The 19,982-nt window shown below is 32.5% G+C and overlaps 1 protein-coding gene across 5 annotated transcripts in view; it reads right to left on the bottom strand.

Moving 5' to 3' along the window:
* The window catches only part of Chi (LIM domain-binding protein 2 Chi), a 142,390-nt gene that overhangs the window by 117,474 nt on the left and 4,934 nt on the right, over positions 1-19,982 (bottom strand). The gene's annotated exons all lie outside the window — the stretch shown is intronic.

Genomic DNA, 19,982 nt, shown 5'->3' with positions numbered 1-19,982 from the left:
AATGGATACGCTAGAACGCATACATTTTTAACTTAAGGCTTCCCAGCAGGACACTGAAAAAATATAGGACAGTTTGGTTTATAAAGTAGGACAGTTTGGTTTTTACAATAAAATATTACGCTCTGAAGCACAGAAAAAAATATAAATGCATCGTAAGAAAAGGTCACCCTTCCAAAAGTTTTCCAGTATTCATTGCAGATTTTCCGGGGTACCAACAATTTTGACTATAATGCACAAACGCAAATTAGTAATGCAACTGGAATTATTATTTCTTTAAGGATATCACCTCTTCATACATTCTAAATTACACTTTTCACGATATTTTTTGTTTTGTTTTTATGATTTTTGTGCAAACAATAGAATTTGAACAAGGCATTGAAAATAGTAAAAACGCTAAAAAAAATGCAGCTTCAATATTCTTTGAATGTAGAACATATTCGCACTACCTCAGAAGAAAAAGAAACAGTTAACTCTTATTTATACGATTATCATGGCATTTAACACTTTTTACATATCGTTATTCATACATAATTTTGAATACACGTAAAAATATTAACTATTTCTCTACCTTTCTACTATCCTTCTAGTTCTTTTATTTACAGATGAACTTTATTTTGACATTATTTTCCATTACTTCGTATCTTTCTAATAAAAAAAGAAGACTGATAACTTATTTCTCTGTAATAAAATATTTGAATCTAATTAAACATTGAATTATTTCATCAACGTATTTCCTTCTGAAATAAATAATGTAACAGCATTTCATTCATCATAGCTCTGCAAATTACATATACACTTCTAACAACTGTTATCAACATAAATTTCAGGACATTTCCAGTTCATAAATAATTTCCAGGATTTTCACCATTTTTCTGCTTTCCATAACATTTCAAGGGCGTTTCCATGAACACACCCAGGTTTTCCCGGACGCGTGTGGGAACCCTGCATATTATGTAACAGCAATATTGGAAGGCGTTGGGATATGCTGATGAATACTAACATACCTCAATGCCCAGCCAATACTGCTACACACACTGCTGAAAGAAAATGCTAACACAGCTTTCGTTATAAGAAACTGGAGCATGGCAAAGTTTCTCAGCTAAGCTTCATTGGGGAAGACTAAGCACATAGGAAACAAAGAAAAAAAATGAACATGGAAAGATAGGTAAAAACAAATTTTAAAAAAATAATAGTGAGGATTAGTGACTAGTCCCTCAGCAAAGAAAATGCTAAGATACATTTAGAATATTGCTAATATGTAGCAATTTAGCCCTTGGCCTGTATTGTTAATAATTCAATCACTGAAAAATATAGGAAATAAAGGACAAGATTAAAATATAGGACATATATAGGACAAGTATACACAAATTTCCAAAATATAGGAAAAAATAGGAAAATAAGACAGTTGGAAGCCCTCCGACTTGTTAGAAATTGAGAGAGCCTGGCTGGGAGACTTTGGTGCATTCACCGTATAACCTGGACCTGGGATCGTCAGACTATTTTATTTCGGTCTCTGCAGAACTCCCTAAATGGCGCAAAGCTACTTTCAAAAGAGGACTGTGATACATGTATTTTTTTAAACCAGAAATCACGTAAGTACTACAGCGACAGGATTATGGTGTTGCCGAAATATGACGAAAGGCCACCGAACAAAACCATGCATATATGGTTTCATAATGTTATTTTCAAATTACATTAAATGTATTCTCAATTTTGTCCTCCAAAGGCTCAATACTTTTAGACAACCTGATATCAGCTTCTGCTACTATTGACATGTAGTATCATTTTCAAGTCTCCTAAACAGAAATTAAACTCAAAAATAATGATATGTTTTCACATATAAAATTAATGGTGACGTGGGGAGTTGGTCTATATTAGTAAAAAACATGCTATTAATTTTAGCACAAAATTAATTACTTTATGTCTCATTCTGTGTCCTTAAATTTACTAGTTCAATACATATCCTTCTCTTCTCAAACATTCTTCCTCTTTAGCTTTTGCATGGTCAAGCTCATTACTGTAAGTAAACGTTAGGAGTACGGATTTTACTTTATTCTTAGTCGTCATGTTTCTTTTATATGAAATCACATAGATATTGACCTTAGATGTTAAGCCAGAACTTTTATATTAGATCTATAATCAGGGAATCGTAACATATGAACTGATAGCCATTTGCCCGGGGGACCCATGAGTAGAGGAACCTCATGCTAATCTGCGTATGTCAAGTGACTTTCCACAACTACGAGTACACAGTAGTCTACACTACACTAACCTATAAAACATATCTGCTACAATGTGCTTGTGTTACAAATGAATATTATGATTAATCTGTGATATAGTACACACATCTAAAATAGTGCTACCTTACATGCAAGTATAATCATTTATATTTTATTCCTGTGACTGGTTTTTGTAGGGGGCCCAAGAACACTGGTTTGCCCAGGAGCACATGGCAGTCTTTAATTTTTTATGAGACACTACATTCTCAATGTTGTTACGTAAATGTTAAATTAAGTTGCCCTAGTAATTATATTCTGACTTACTATTAAAGCTCGCAATACACAAAACAAAGTCCTAAACAATTTAGTTATCTACAGTATTATAAAACGGTCTCAGAAACTACTTAATGAAACAACATTCAGGGGAATTAAAGTATCACACATTATTTAAAACGAAATCGTATTTTTGGAATGAGTGAACGATGAGTGAGTACAAGTTCAGATATCCCATTACCTATAGGCAACAAACAAAGATTTTAATAACGAGTAACTTATCATGAAAATGTTAATATCAGCATATCAAGAAAGATTTTATAGGTAAATACGTATAACATTACCATAAAAATTACACCTGGGGCAACCCAAATATTCTACTTGACTGCGTGAGATAATGTTCTCACAAGGGACATTTAAAAACGTTAAAAAATGTACTCTGATTTTTAAGTGCCATGATTTCTAATGGCACTTAAATTTCAAGATTTGTCCAGGCTCAAGTTCAAACTTGAGACAATTTTAGGTTTTCCACGTTGTCCAAATAATCAGACATCCTAAAGAAAGCAGTCTAAGGTTAAAACTGTTTTCCATAGGTCCCCAATTGTGGATGAAAAGATTAATTCTCGACTGTTCAATCAAATATGAACCTTTAAATATGTTTGTGATCGGTGTAATGCCATTCATGTCAACCACGAACCATTTAATACAATATACAAAATTAAACAGATGCTCTCCAAAACAAATAATCTATTTTCTAGACAAAATGTTCTGCTAAATTCAAGTTCCAGCCTATTTATCTCCGCCAGTAATTACAGCAGTAGAGCAGAGGAAAGATGATCAATTTTACTTCTCTGGTTCTAAATTGCACATCAAAAACTAGAAATTGGTGAACTGCAGTGAAGTCTCGAGTTACATAAAAGAAACTAAAATCATGTTGGCAATTAAAAATGGAGTTTCACTAGTTCTCACAAATATTTCGTACTAAAGAAAAAAATATCTTCCAAGATAAAACAGTTAAATTGTCACCTGTCACGATATATTGGATATATGGATATTTATATCAACTTGATTCACAATTATATGTTTATTTTCTTTCTTCTATCGACTGAATTTTATACGTTACAATTGTCACTCACTTTGTCAAAGAAATTATACATATATTTCTACCAATGGATATAACAAATCCGTTTTATGAGGGAAGACCTCCGTAAATATCCGATATGTTCACACAAAATATATGCATTCCTTCCGTACTACAGTCCATATTTCGAAAAATTATATTTTTCAAGTCATTTTTGAAAAGGGTCTCCAATCGGAAGGTGACTTCTTTTCTCATTGAAACATGATCTTATAAAAGTGGCTTTCAGAAACCGTGAAATCATTCAACAAGTCCATGCAGAACTATGTCCTATGAAAATAATAACAGTCAATGCAATGAATATCTATGGCACAGAATTTCTCAAAATATACTGGACACACAAAACGTAAACAAAACTGAAATCACAGATTATATTTGTAACCAGATTTTTTAAAAAAAATGCGCTCTGTTTCAGACCCTCAATGACTTAATTGGTAATTTTATTTAAATAATTCAACAAATACTTAAGAGCACTCACTAGTACTCACATCCCCTTTTTCACATGCTTCAAATATTGCAAACAAAATAAATAAATAAATGAAACATAAGATAATAAGATTTCACTGTATAATTATTTAGTATTTAGAAAGTACTAGCTAGTAAGATAGCTTGTATTGTTGATAGGTCCATCCTTGTGACATGGTACGTCTCCAAATTAATTGTGACGTCACAAGCTTAGATAATGAATCAGGTAAGTATGAAAACCATCTCAAAAACATTGGTTATTTACTAAGCAGCATTCTGTGCTATCTTCAAAATTACTCAGAGAAATGGTTATCATTTAATCTCTGCAATATTCTGAAAGAAATGGAAAAAATGTGGACATGGCCGATGAGCACCCATAAGAATAACGATCTGGAAATTTAAGATGCTACACAATCTGTCAACACTCATTTCCTATTGCCTGATAATAAATTGAAATAGTTCTTTCAAATAACATCTTCTCACCAATTCCACCTAAATTACAATCCTTATCCAATAAAATGGCTCATAGGAGCAAGTCAATAAAAATTATAAAAATGAAGATGGAGCTGCGAAGTATTGCCAGGTTCCTAAGCTCAAGTGCCTAGCTGTCATTACTTATGCTACATCTTCTTCTTACATTATTAATTAAATAATTCCCATTTTTCTATTTATACAACCCTACTTTGTATGCGCTCACTGACTTCGTGCGTTTTGATAACCTAGAAGCGACTGTATATTTACTTAAAGACAGAAATTGACTCATTTTTAATTAAATTATAAAAAAGATAAATGAAAACACAACTCCGTTGATTGCGTCACTAACAGTTTTCTTGAACACTTTCAGCCACTTACGGATTGGCCTAATTCACTAGGTTGTCACTCATTTGAAGACTCGTTTTATAAACACATCTTACATCTTTAGTGCAAGGGTTCTAAAATTGAAACAAGATCTCCTAATGAACTGGTTGTTTATGTAGAAAAAAATTACAGTGATTTTTTTTTTAAAATGAAAGAATTGACAATTTAACAATTCTTTGGTAAATACTAACAATGTGTGCGTCCTACAGACATTAACAATATATTTGGTTCTGCTTCTCTTTTCTTCATGAAACTTTTATTTTAATCACTTCAATTTACTTCACATTTTAAAAAGAAGTTTAAAGTGAAGTGTATAAGTTTCGCGAAGGAAAGAAAAAGCAGAGCATAAGAGAGAGAACTATATTGTTAGTATATACAGAAGAATTGTTAAATCATCAGTTCTTTCATAAGGAGGGTGCTTTCGCCGTAAAATCTTTTTCTACATAACAACCAGTTTAACGCAATTCCAATTTCGAACCCCTGCAGCAAAAGTGCAAAATGTGTTTATTTCATCTTCATATAAGTAGTTTAACCTGTGAACAAGGCCACACCACAAGTAGCCGAAAGTGTTCAGGAAAACTCTTACTGACGCAATCAACGAAGTTAATGTTTTCACTTATCTTCTTACTAATTAAAAGGGGACGAATTGCTTTCAGTTTCCCTTATATTTTTAATACCAGTTTTAATATTTCTTTTCGTCATTCATTTGTGTTTCTAGTGCCATTCTTTGCCCAGCATGACGAAAAGAAGTATTAAAACTAAAGTTTACATAAATAAATAAATAAATAAAAGAATGCATCGAAGATGCTAAAAACAGGACACGTATTTTCAATTCACAAAAATCCTTAACGGAGATTACCGTACTTCACAAGTCAAAAAGTAATACACGAAGTCCGTACCTAACTTACGTGCCGTATCTCCTACATTTTATTTTCGAGTGATGTCTCCCTGTTATTTCTACATTTACTCCTCGTATTGGACAGCCGTTTGAGGCACTGGAAAATAGAACTCTGAAAGAAAGTGCAAAATATTTGCCACTTCAGTTTTGTAAATGGCCAAAAGACACACTGCACAAGGTGCTCAGTTGAGCTACATGGATGAGGAAAATATTTTAATTTTCATATCCTGTAAAAAGGGTATCACAACACCGAATCGGTTAGGTGGTGCATTGTCACAGTGAAGGACAAAAATGGCTGTGAAAGGTTGGCAAATGTTGCTACACTGCAGGAATCAATATTCTATTCACAAGTTGAGCAATGCACTGCCCAAAGTATGTTTGTCTCTTTGGTACAGTATCACCCAGAATTCCTCTCCTTTTGCCTCAGAGAATGTTAAAAAAAAAAAAAAAAAAAAATCACGACGACCTGATAGAACTTTTTAAGTAGAGACCATAGCAGAGTTTTTTCACTTGTTTGAACTACTATTTTGTTTGTAAAGGAAAGTTACGATAAACGTTTCATCCACTGTGCTAATAACAGATAAAAATGCCCATTGGCTGCATAGAAATTTGTCAGATCCCTGCACTTCATGTCCGAGAGGCTTTTTTCTGTGTATCTAGCTGTCAAGGGACCCAACATGATCTAACCTCGGATAACCGCAAATGGTCTGTCATTAGTTAGAGAATGTCATGAGATATCCTACAAGGTTGCTGATATCCTAAACAATTCCCTTCTTCTATCAATAACCAGGATCTAACACAGTGATGTTTTCTGAGGTGGTAGCACAGTTTTGAGATCCAGATCTTGCCAAATCTTCAATTAATTCCCATCTGCCAGTAAATTCACGAACTCATTTTCGAACAGTATTTGCAACAAGGGCGGTGCCTTCACAAACACCCCTCGATTGACGATGAATAATGACCGTTTTTTCCTCACGTGCATACGAAATTTTATCACGGCATATTGCTTCTCTACAGTTAAATACATCATTTCATAGTAGCGTCAAATCCAGCATTCCTCCACAAACAAACCTACAAAAAATTAACAGTTAATTCACATGTAGATTTATTTATTTAGTTTCCTTTCTGAGCTATAGCAAAAGGGACATAATTATGTTATTTTGCGCACCTTATAAAGAAATTCAATAGAAAGCAAAAAATAACGCTTCATAGTCACCGCTATAGATTACAAAACAGTAGCACTTACGAAGGACGCGGCCTCCATCTTCAGCTGACTTAAGTCTGAAACAAGTTAAAAAAGGTAAAAACATGAAGAACGTGAAAGGATAGAAATGGTTATTCGAAATAAACAAACCACTTTACGTCCAGAAACACTAGGCTACGTGATCGTGGACGTAAAGTGGTTTGTTTATTTCGAATAACCAATTCTATCCTTTCAACTTTCCCCGTATTTTTACCCATTTTGTACCCTTTTCACACTTAAGTCAGCCGAACATAAGGGCGTTGTACCTTGAAAGTGCTACTATTTTGTGATTTATAGGTAAGTATGAAGCGTTAATCTTTGACTTGCTATTGTGACTATTATCATTGGTCGTAATCTATACTACTATAGATTCAACAGTATTAAAATTCATAAACTTCGGCGGTTAAATAGCAACCAGGGATTTTAAAAATTAAGATTCTTTACTTAATAATTTATTGTAGCAAAAAAAAAAAAAAAAAAAAAAAACCCACTGACTAAACACCTTGAGCCAAAGAATCTGGCAGTACTTCATTGCTCTGATTGTCAGCCATTCTTATGTTCCACACGCAATTCAGTTACTTCACACTTAAGAAAGAACCGAAAATAAATATTTAAAAAAAGAGCCAGCTATCCGTTACATCCCACATCATTATGTCTAGAGGCACTAAATTAAATATAAAACTTTTCCTATTGTACTTTTCGATATGGGAACCTTGCAAACGCAGTCATCAATATTTACTGTGGAGAAATTTTGTTAATCTATATATCGCAAGCGAGAAGTTATTTTTGCTTCTATATCCTCTATTGCAAATAAGATATATACTGTCCTGAAAACTGTTCTTTTAATGAATTACAGTAAATTCACAAAAGAAAAGAGAAAGAAAGTTGTGTCGTAATGATGAATACGGCGTTTTAACATAGAACTTTCTTATTTTTACGTCGTGGGTACTGAATTAACAGAAATGTAAGTATTTGCACTTTTGTTACAGATAAACTGCTCAAGACTGATATGTGAGCGCAATAAGAGTACTCTGTTCCGTGAAAGCAACAGTGCAGAGTAATATAAATATGGTAAAAAGTTAAACTCGACTCCATTTACAACATTCGTTAAATCGACAACCATGTTCACAAAGAATCTGAATATCAAAGTGGCAAAAAAAAAGTTTGTGAAATAATTAACTGAATATAACATTCATTTAAATCTGGTTTCTCAGGCTGTCACTGTTAAAAGATTAAAAAATTCCCTGACTTTTTATATCCTTTATTTATTTATTTATTTATTTATTTATTTATTTATTTAGTTAGTTAGTTAGTTAGTTATTCGAGGATCAATCAAGTCTATGCTTTACACAGACAATGGAAAATTTTTAAACGTACTTCAATCTTCAACGTAAACCAGTAACTTTTAAAATTAAAAGAACCAACACTGAAAACAGGTAAATCACTGGAATATTCGTTTAATATAGGTTTCTGAACCTCTACTAATTAACCATCACCAATTCGGTACTACTGCATGGTATGAACTACTTCCTTCAATTCTAATTGATATAATAATAAATACTTTTTAGAACATCACAATGTATGGAACATAAATAGTATTATTAAAAATAAAATTGAAAAATAAAACACTTCTTTTATAAGATGAATTCACTCCTTGGTAAATATCATTTCTATTGTCAGCAACATTTGCGGGTACTGCACGAAGACCTTGGTGCATGGAAATTACATTCTCTTCTTTACGTTTTTAATTATACATATTGCATTGATTGAAGATCCTTTCTCTTCAATGTCTATTTCTACAGTTCCTAATGCAAAGAAATTTAGCAAAGATAAAGCAACTACAGTTGAAGACAACCAATCGAAGTATCTTAAAGAATACAATAATCATTTTTGACTACAGAAGTTAATAAAAAAAATCAGCTATCCACAGAAAGGCAAATGTTGAAAGGTTTTGTATGCGTACTACGCGCTGACATATCACATTTAGACTTGAAAATCAATTATAAAGACTATCTTCATGCTTGTGACCATTTAAGTCCATAAAGCACACTATATTTAAATTCTGTTCGAGGCTTTTTATCAAGCATGTGAAGAAACTGAAAGAAGGAAGACAAACTACGGAAAACCATAGCTGATCAGTCCCAAGAGCAAGTAATTTTAAAACCGTGTTCCTTCCGAAACACTGTCAAAATGAACTTCTATTATTTCAGTACAGCTATGTTATACGGTATCAGAGTTACATATTCCGAACCAAAAGCATGCCTACGGAACCAGAAAAATGCAATTCAGTTTTCCTGCCTTATTGATCCCTGTCTAAATTTAAGTCCAGATTGTTAGTATTAATAAAAACCAATAACTCCTCTATATTATTATTGTTTTGAATAAAATTCAATTTTACTATTGTCATAAATATTGGAACACTCCAAAGGTAAGATATCCACTTTTTATTCTTTCATTCTAACTGATATATACACTTCTTAATTACTTGCCCGGTCCATTTAACAAGAATTGTAAGAATTTACTAAAGTAAACAAGAATCACGACAACTGAATTATTTGGAATTCTTGAATCCTTATAGTTGATGTAGGTACAAAGTGATCGAGGATATTCACTTTATTAGAAATCTTCAAACGATATATGGAGAAATCTTTACTCAACGCGCATAGGATAGTGGTTAGCGTTCTTACTGCGCAATCGTGAGGTTGGATGAATCCTAACAAAGTATTTTCTTTGATTGTTGCAGGCGAATGCTGTGATCAGGGCCACCTTCAGGCTCCATAGGCCATAAGAAATGTGCGCACCAGACCGCACCGAGGTGAAAGAAATGAAACAGCATCGACGAGGCATGACCCGCATACTGCGTAAGAATTTCGGGGTTCCATCCTACAAAGGCTTCATAGGACACTTCTGAACTCTGCAGCTATGGCAGAACAAGGTCAAAGAGCACTGTAGCTTCTTCAGCGGTTCACGGATGATTCACACTATAACATCTTATTTATGGGCGAAAATATCTTCACCATGAGTCCATAATGACTAAGTGTATGCAACATCGTCCAAGGAATAAGTCACTGCCATCTCTTTCAGAGTGCAACAAGCGCAACATTCCAACACAGTGCTAATGTAGTCAGGATCTCGTATCACTGAAGCACAAAGCTCCACTTCTACTAAACTGAAGTAAAAACGCGTGCTATGAACTACTACTCTAATGTTCTGACACCTGTAGTCGAATCCGTTTTTTAAGGACTTTTGCGGTAATTCTAGTATATCTAAATGAGTTCTGATTTGTTTTTGTGTGCCAAACGAATGGTTCCACTCTCTACAACCTTCACCCGCGCAAATGGGTTAGAATACATGCTACCATGTCTGTATATAAATATAGTCGCCAATAAAATAGAGATGGTGTTAGATTATTTCTGATGGAAACACTACATTATTATAGCCATCATCTTAAACTGATTTAAAACCTTTTATTGATGTATAGTGAAGCCAGTGTTGTTATTTTTATTGTCAACAACGTTGTACTAAAATTTATTTAAATTACCTTGATTTGTGTCTGCAATTCAAAGTTCTAATGTAAGAAGTTTCTTACGTGTCTCTTTCTATTTTCAATTTGGATTTATCCATAATTCTCATTTCTTTAATACTAGCCATCGACTTAAATTAGCTTAGTTATTATTTGAATTTACTTATAGCTAACAAATAATAATTTTAGGATTTGGAAATATACGAAATCAAGATAATATAGAAAGTCTGTTTCGTTACCATTTAATCGTACATTCGACGATAAAATGTTCCAGCAAGACGATGGACTGGCAATGAGTAAGCTGTTATCTCCACATTTGGCCAGTTTACTCACTAATCATTTTGAGACCACTTAAAGATACGGACCTGAACTTTTCGTTTTAACGGTAAGAACGAAAAGTTTGGGAAAGCAAAATAAAATCTTACAAATATAGGGGTAGTATTTTACTTTATTTGAATTTGGGCAGTTTGTCAAAATAACACTGAATTTTAACTAATACACGAATAAAATTGAAAATATTACTATTATGTTAAAAATTAGTGTCCCAAGGACTGGACACCTACGTCGTTACTGCAGACACTGGATATTCTAATAAAAACAAACCCTTGTTGCATGATATATATGTTTAATGTCCACTTCATTCTGCAAAACAAATAGACTGAATAATGTAAGGAGAATTCTACCTCAAGAACTAATGAAGGCCAATGTTTCTTTTAAAACATTGTGAAGGGATCGCCTGGGAACAAAATAATGTGAACTTTGTGGAAAATCTGTGTACTTGAAATTGTACACAAAGACTTTTAAATCTTTGGCGCGGGAGAATCGGGATTCGACTTTCGGTAGAAACTAATGTAGTTCGGATCCCACATTAAAGTGCAGGTCCACGTCTCATATAACCTCGCTGCTGAACGGGACACTGAACTAATTACCTAACCTACAGAGTCTGCTGCTTACGCTACTGAAGTAACATTATTATCTCCCTTGAACGTAGATTCTGAGATTTTTTTTTAAGTACAATAATATGGTAGCAGTAAGAAGACAAAAACCTCTCAAACAAAATATGGAAGCACTAACAATTTTGCCCTTCGAGAAGTGAGGACTGGAAAGAAACAGCAAATTCAGTACGAAGTGAAACAAATAAACATATGTTCATCTGACGCAAATCACTTAACCTTTTTTTTTGTTTGTTTGTTTGTTTTTTTTTTTTTCAAGTGCAAGTGTGTTTTTTGTAAGAGTGCAATTTGTACTGTGATTTGTTTGTAATGTTGTGCATTGAGAAAAAATATATATATTTCATTTATAAATGGACTCTACAAAATATTAAATTATATTCTGTGTAAAGGCAAAGTTTAAAGTGCTTTCGTACAGAGCATTATCCACATCTTCCCCAGAATTACTGTAAGGATCGGATGAAGTCCCTTTAGTTGGATATTTGTGTTGAGGCTTGATTAAGGGAAGTCTAAAAGTATTTCAGAAGAGCCACGGAAAATAAAACAAAAGATGACACCGAAATTGGGCAAAAAATAAAACCGAATTTAAGGGGAAAATAAAACGAAAATTTCAGGTCACTATTGAAAAGATAATCAGTTAAATTTGCAAGACAGATACTATACTAATATGAATAACAGCAAGATCTTTTAGAATATCTTATGCTATTGATAACGAAATAATGCAATGTTGAAAAAAAATATATATTGAATTCCTTACTTCTAATAATTTTGTCACGAAAAAAAAAAAGCTACAAAAGTACACAAAGACGCCACGGCTAGTAATACCTGTAACGCTTCAGCACTTCTTGCTTTCTCTATGCCATACATGCTAACAACTTTTCACCGAAACTTCAATAAAAAAAAATAATAATAATTTATTACTACACACAACGGAAGGACACCTAGATACGAAGACTTCATGTTTTAATATATATTAAATATTCCAATATATATGTAAAAAATCTACAAATGAAAACAATCCAAGTTCGAAAATCACATTCAATACACGTATAAAAGAAAGGAAAAAAAAAGAATACTTGGTGTTACTGAAATCATCATATGTGGTTTAAAACTCTCGCCCATGCTCAGTGGGGGATGATGCTACGTATGAAAAGAAGATGAAGTCATGATATGATCTTTGATTATGAAAACTTATTTCAGTAGTATGGCCCAGTTAAGATATGACAATGTGGTAACACCGCAAAACACTCTACACGATAAGAGTTTAATATAGAGAAAAGTTACTATTGTTTGGCGTGGAATAGGGATAACACGTGTGACTCGAAGCCAGGCGATCCGTGTTGTCAGATTCCACCGAGAGTTCTACTATTTTTAAAATTATTATTTTTTTAAAGGTGGAAAATATTATTGCAAGTTAAGTGTGAACAGAAACAATGAAAAAAATGGGAACAGTGTGAAGAAATAGAAATAAGCACACTGTGCATGTGCAGGAGACTCTAAACAAACTTTTTAAAATCTTAAGTTAATAATTTACAGAAAACACATCTTACTGTTTTATATATTGTTGGACACACCAATATTTTTTCTATCAGGAAGGAGAACCAAACTAGTTATATCATAGGTATAAAAATATAACAAACAAAAACTTTAACCACTTTTTTATATTTAAAAAAAATAATAAAAACACTAGTCCAAACTTTCACGTCTACGATTTGACTTGCACTTTTATTCTCTTATACCCTTGTTTGCATAGGTTATGTTTCTGGTATTGCAAAAATATTAAATTCCAATTGACTCTGATTAACTTGATTATTAAAAAAATATTAAAAAAAAAACAGAGTATCAGGTTCTACAAAACTCGAGCTTTATTTGAACGCTAGTTTCAATGTACTTTTGTTTCCTCTTTTGACCTTAAGACGTTTTACGAGGTACTTATACTTGTCTCTTATTGTTGCAGGTATACACTAGTTTGCTTTTTATTTGGCAGTGGTGTGCTGTAGAAAGTGACCGTAGTGTGCCATGGTAACTGACTGCAGTGTGCTTAAACTATACCTACAGTAATATGAATAGATTTCCTTTTGGTAGTATTTTACATTTAAATAAAAGCGCAAGATAGGGCCTAAAACATTTACTATAGGGTTTGTTTACATTAAAATAGAAAATATAAGAGAAGAGTAGAGGGTAAGTCCCATCGGAACTACTTGACTGAAAGAAGTGCATGTTTTCACAATTTTTTCTTTCAATTTAAGTTCTTTAAATACAAATCTACAATTTCCATTTTTCTAGGTCTTCGTTTTCCACTGAACTGTCAATTATATATATATATATCTATTTAAAAAAAAAAAAAAAAACTCCATAGCAAGATGAAGATAGAATATATGCACATCAAAATGTCGTAAAAAAAAGATGATATCTCGTAGTCCTCATGAGAAACGTATCTATCACCACGAGATAACACCAGCCCATATCTGGTCGCCTGCAAGAGATCTTGCAAAGTATGAGATAATGCGCCTGAGTCTTCTGTATCAGAATTCAAGTGCATCGGAACAGAAGCCCCCACCACGAACCAGATGAAACTATATAACCAATTGAGGGGTTTGATGCAGTAAGGGCGTAAGTCTGAAACATGCAGTTGGAGAAAAACGATGTTGAAAATTTAAGTAGTATTTTTTTCTTACATACAACAATGTAATATGCAGCATTTTATTCCGATATTGAATTGAAATGTTACCATGAGGCTAAACAAGCATAGCAAAAGCCACAAATGCGTTTGATGCAAAAAGGCGGTAAATTCGCCTATGCCCTTATTACATCAAACTCCTCAATTAACAACAAGAATAACAAAGAATGTTAAATTTCTACAGGTTCACATATTGTATAGAACTACGTATCCCTGTTTCCAATACACAGCTGAGAAAACAATCGTCACTGACAGATAAATATATGTGTACATTAGTTTAGCTTACAATGAATGCTCTACTAATTTATCTCTTCTTTTTTATTTACAGTTTCCTTTTCTTCCTGAACGAGGTACTCATTAACAGCAGATAGTTGTCATCTCTACAATATCCCTAGACAAGTGTTTTAATTTCTTCTGTGCTTTAGGTTAAGTTGATGGGTTAGAATTTCCAGGTAAGTATACTAGTTAGCTAGGTAGCTTAGGTTAAATACCGTTATGAGGTAGCTTGCTTCTATGAATGACGACCCACAATCCATTCTCTTTCGAATACTATAATTATACATATTATTGAGATTATCAACACGTTTCTTTCATACATATTCACATAACTGATATATATCCTCATTTGTTACTTATAAGTAGTCGTAAATGCAGTTACTCAAAATATTGAAAATGAAACCCAGAAAACAATACATGATATATTCCTTCATGGAATTATCAAACTTCATGGAATCAACTAAAATTTTGACAGTATGTATAAATATGAAGCTATACAATGGATAATCAGGAAAACCGGGGACGAAAAAGAATTACGAGGACCCTATGGGTCCAAGAACTTTTAGAACTACATTCGAATTAATTTGATAGCTATAGTTTGAATTTCAAAATTTGTAAACAAGATAACATTTAAATTAAATGTAGATTACTTCTATATACAAGGTGTTCATTTATTATGTAGCCAAAATTCACTGGTGAAATCCTCACACCTAAACAATAAAAAAAAAAAAAAAAGTCCATATGAACATAGGGCGTTTCAAAGTTACGAGATGACAAAATCGAGAAATTGTAACTTTGAGGATGCCTAGTTCGAAAACTATAAGACATATTAAAGGCGGTTAAAGAAATGTTAGAGGAACTAGTACACTCTCTATCTAAATACCTATGTTTGAGAGTTGAGTTGTACCGGCTCACATGATTTTAGAGAGAGCGGTGGGAGAAAGGAACCTATACCGCAGCTCCTTCTATAAAATCCGTTGCGCCGATACGTCCCAGCTCTGAAACATGGTTATTCGTAATTATTGATCCCTGTTATTTCTTGTCTTCATGTATAGTATAATTTTTGTGTTCTTCTTTTTCTTTTACATAAAAAGGATAGATACATCGAACAGACTGAAAATCCAAGTGGTCTTCTGCTTGCATAAATATTTTAAGATACGTACGTATCTTATAACAATACAAAATAAGAGTATAAATACAATTTCCTAATTGACAACGAAGTGGACCATTACTGGAAGTTCACAAATTCAGATGCATGGTTCTATAAAAATGTACACAATTTCCACAAATGCTAAGCTACAGCAATAAAAAATGTACCAAACTATTCGTTGCAATCTCAGCTTTTAAATCATGCACTAAAGTAGCCCCTGCACACTGTGGTTACGGTCGGTAGAGGTTTAAAACGAGGTTTCAAAGCAGCTCCGACCTGGGATTACTTTGAACATTACACGTATAAATATATATATTTAGTCACATACTGTACGTATTTTTAATGGCACTGTCAAATAGAACTAATTAGACTACATAATCAATTTTTATTCATTACTGTAAGGCTATGTTATTTAGGCTGATAAATAGGTAAAAAACAAGAAGTCAAAATTTGTTACAAATTAGTCCAGGATGACGGTACGGTGCATCGGTTGTCCAACAGATGAAAAATGCAGTAGTTATGGACATAATTACACAATTATGTGCAAAAGGTGATTTCCACATACCCAATGTATTTTATATGAATTTTATTATTCGATTTTCAAAAAAAAAAAAAAAAAGAAAAAGAAAAAAGAGAAGAAAAAGAAAAAAGAAAGATAGAAAGAAAGAAAGAAAAAGAAAAAAGCAAGAAAGAAAAGAAATAGCAAATATGTATTTAAAAAAAAAAGGGAAATGAATATACATTATATGAAGGGAGGGTAAGAGACATCAAAAGTAAAGAAATTAATTAGGCAAGGATCGATGACTCCCACCTTCCAGTGGGTTCGACACCTGTCTAGATAGATCATTTTGACAAAATTAAAGCTGCTCTCTGTCTAATAAGGCAAATACCGAAAAGGTACCTTACATATACGAAAAAGATGTCTTTATATAAAGCAATTTCCTCCCCAGCAATTAATCGAAATGAGCTCCAAGAAAAAATAACTTCCCAAACTTGAGACAAATTAAGACTTCGGTGTAAACTACAAATACAAACTTAACACGCCTTATAGAAAATAACATGATTCCTTGTACTTAAGAAATAGAAATTCATGTACAAATGAAATAATAGTACCAAAATTCAGGTCAACTGTAAACATTTTCATTGGATTAAATAACGACATGAAATATTAATTCATAGAATGAGGCTAAGATTGAGAAAAGATGTGGAAAGAAACATAATATAAAATGGCATACATCAAGACACAAACGCTTGCAATTATTGATTAGACTTACTCTACTTTTCGACTAACAGAACGAAAGTTCTATGTCATCATAATACTTCACAAGGATCAACAGAAGTATCTACGTACTTGAAAGGTTACCAGTAATTATTCAATTAAAGATCATAATCATACAAGAGTAGAACTATGATACTAGGAATTTTATATAATAATGAAGCATTGGAGCAATTGTGGAGATACAAGAAATTTTAGACAAAATATGAAAAGGTGGGAGAAATGTATTACGTGGGAACTTGATTTTGTAAGTGAGAATGGCTGTTACTATTGGAATTTTGAGATCAATATGCAACCAAATAAATGCTTTTGAATACATTTACATAAGATGTTTGATATATCTGTTTAATTTTAGAACAGCTATATAATACAAAAGTGTATACAAAGTGTTAGGTCCAAACTAAGAAAGATATTTCCGAAGTTTGTGAGACTGCTCATAAACGATTTAGCATGCATATACCTATAATTTAATTTTTAATAAAGCAATGTTTCAAGTAACCACTTAATTTTATCTTATTTCTTCAATAGTATTCAAAATCCTAGATCCATAAAGTCTAATAAAAATTTTGTAACACCGTTCCCCACCAAACAGTTAGGCGTATCTTTCTGAACTCTGAAAACTGAGTAACTTTTACTTAATTTTATTCTTTCGTTCGTTCAATAGTATCCGAAAACCTAGATCCATAAAGTCGGATAAAAATTCTAAAGTCAGGCAAAGTGTTCCGCGGATTTTTTCTAAACTCTGAAAACTGAGTCACTTCTATTCATCTCTCTACTGAAATAAAAATCTCATTTTACAACCTCAGGCTGACAACAAAGAGATGAGTAAACTCACATACTTTCATAACATTCTCTGTAAGTCAAATTCCTTATGAACTCTGAACACTGCTCTAAGACAGCGAATGCTTCACTAATTAAATCTCACAAGTAGACTGACGAATTTCAAGCTCTAAAAGCTAAGACGAAGAGCTCTAGCATCACTTTATTCTTAGATATCTGTAATAGGCAAGTTAAGTACTACTTAGCCTTGAGCCCCTACATGAGAACTCTCGTTTTACACATTTTCAACCTTTCAGTTTTCGTCACAGCTTACAGAGCTTCGAGTATGCCTTTATCAGCTTACAGGATACTGTTTTAACTAATATTGCTCCTTGGTAACAATAATATTTAAGTTACTAATGGCCTAGAGAGAGAGAATAATTCACTTTTCTTCCATTCTTAAAATGTAATACAAGTGCCACACCTTCTACAAGTGGCTGCACCTTCTACTAAATAAGTTAGGAGGTTAGCACGGTCTTTTTTGGTCGCAACAAACTAGTGGTATGAATTTACTAAAGTACTAATAAAATAATATCCTAATTTGCATTTACAAACACCTTTTTCTCTTTCGGATATGTGAAATGGATAACAACATGGAATAGTCGTTTAAGTACTAAAAATGGGTATTTTAAATATAATTATAAAAGAAAAGAAATAGGCTTTAACTCAAGATTTCGCGCTCTATTATGACTAAATATTTTACGGTCAAAAATGATGAGGTTCACCGGAAACCGTCCACCATGAGAACTTTTTAATTTGTGAAGTACGTAAGTTACCAGTAATGGCAAAATACAAGAGCATACCAATTTCGATTTTTATCAATTTCCTACAATAAGAAATACATTCTAGCATTTTTTTTTCGTTCTTTGAATACACGTAATCATCTCCAAAAATGAGATATGCTTACAGTAATATATCAATAATTTCTTATCAACACTACTTACCTCAATAATTTGAAAGTATCGAAAATCCCCCTCCCCCAATTTGATGACAATTTTCCTATAATTTAAAAACTCCTGGTGTTGAAGAAATTACGAAATGTCGTTGAAACAACCCTGAATTTAATATTAGAATTGGATAATCGGTAATCGTTAGTTGGTTGCTTGGTGTTTAGTGATCCTTTTCAGCACGTACCTACCAACCGGGAATTACACTCGTATCTTTACACCAAGATGAAAAGGAACAAGAGAGATAAAATGCAATAATATTCACTGTTAAGGGTCTCTCAATGCTCCTCGCCACTTCTCTTGAATTTTGGTGAATAATTTATAGACAATAAAGAACATACAAATATTCAGAAAGTGACCAGATAGTATTAAATGAACTAACAACAGCTTCAAAATCTTGCAGACCAAAAAAATTAGGTACGCAGTTTAATGACGTTATAAGTGTCAGGCACTCAAATTAATTCAATTAATTTATACACTAAGAAAGATCTTGAAGGCAAAAATTTGTCCACTTAAATTCATTTCCTAAGTACTACATGGTCCATTTTCCAAAATTATTACAATGTTGATTGTTACCGAATTACTTTTAAAAAAAGTTAACAGAAGCGGAAGGGTTTGAGACCCTTAAGGAATCACACAAACTTCACTTAAGTTATTTTGTGCTTAGTTAAGTTCAATATTTAAAAAAATGATATGGCCTCTTCGTAACTAGAAAACTCCATAAGTACTTTTCAAGAAGTTCCACTACTAACTAAAATCACTACTACAAAACTTTCTTTCATTGAATCTTATTTTCCATGTATAACTGAACTATAGATTATAAAAAATGACTTTTATAATTTTACATTTACCTAAAGATAAGTGTGTCTGTCTTTCTCTACCTATCTACTTCTATCAACTCTCCCTCTTTCACTTTCAATTTTCTTTTACAACTGGTAGAATATATACAATAAATAATATTAAAAATTGCAATGACTTCTATCATCTTGTTTTGTTTTAAATGTATTTAATGATTTTTTTTCAACATTTCGATTTTATTGTAACAAAAAATAAACAAACAAATAAGATTGATTATCATTAATTTTTATGTGAATGCACAATTTTTAATGTACCGACCGATTTTGACATGCTGTCGTTATTTAATTAAACCCTTCGGAAAACTCAGTGGAAGAATCTATAACGTATCAGTAAATCTAAAGATATATTCTAGACATCGATTCTACTAAATAATCGAAGAAAATAGAAAACTGAAGAAGCTGGTTTAAAT

Source organism: Thermobia domestica, chromosome 1, assembly GCF_964235325.1.
Source record: "Thermobia domestica chromosome 1, izTheDome1.hap1.1, whole genome shotgun sequence".
NCBI classification, from domain to species: Eukaryota; Metazoa; Arthropoda; class Insecta; order Zygentoma; family Lepismatidae; genus Thermobia; species Thermobia domestica.
Note: the sequence above shows the minus strand (reverse complement) of the source record. Positions and strands in the feature narration are given on the sequence as shown.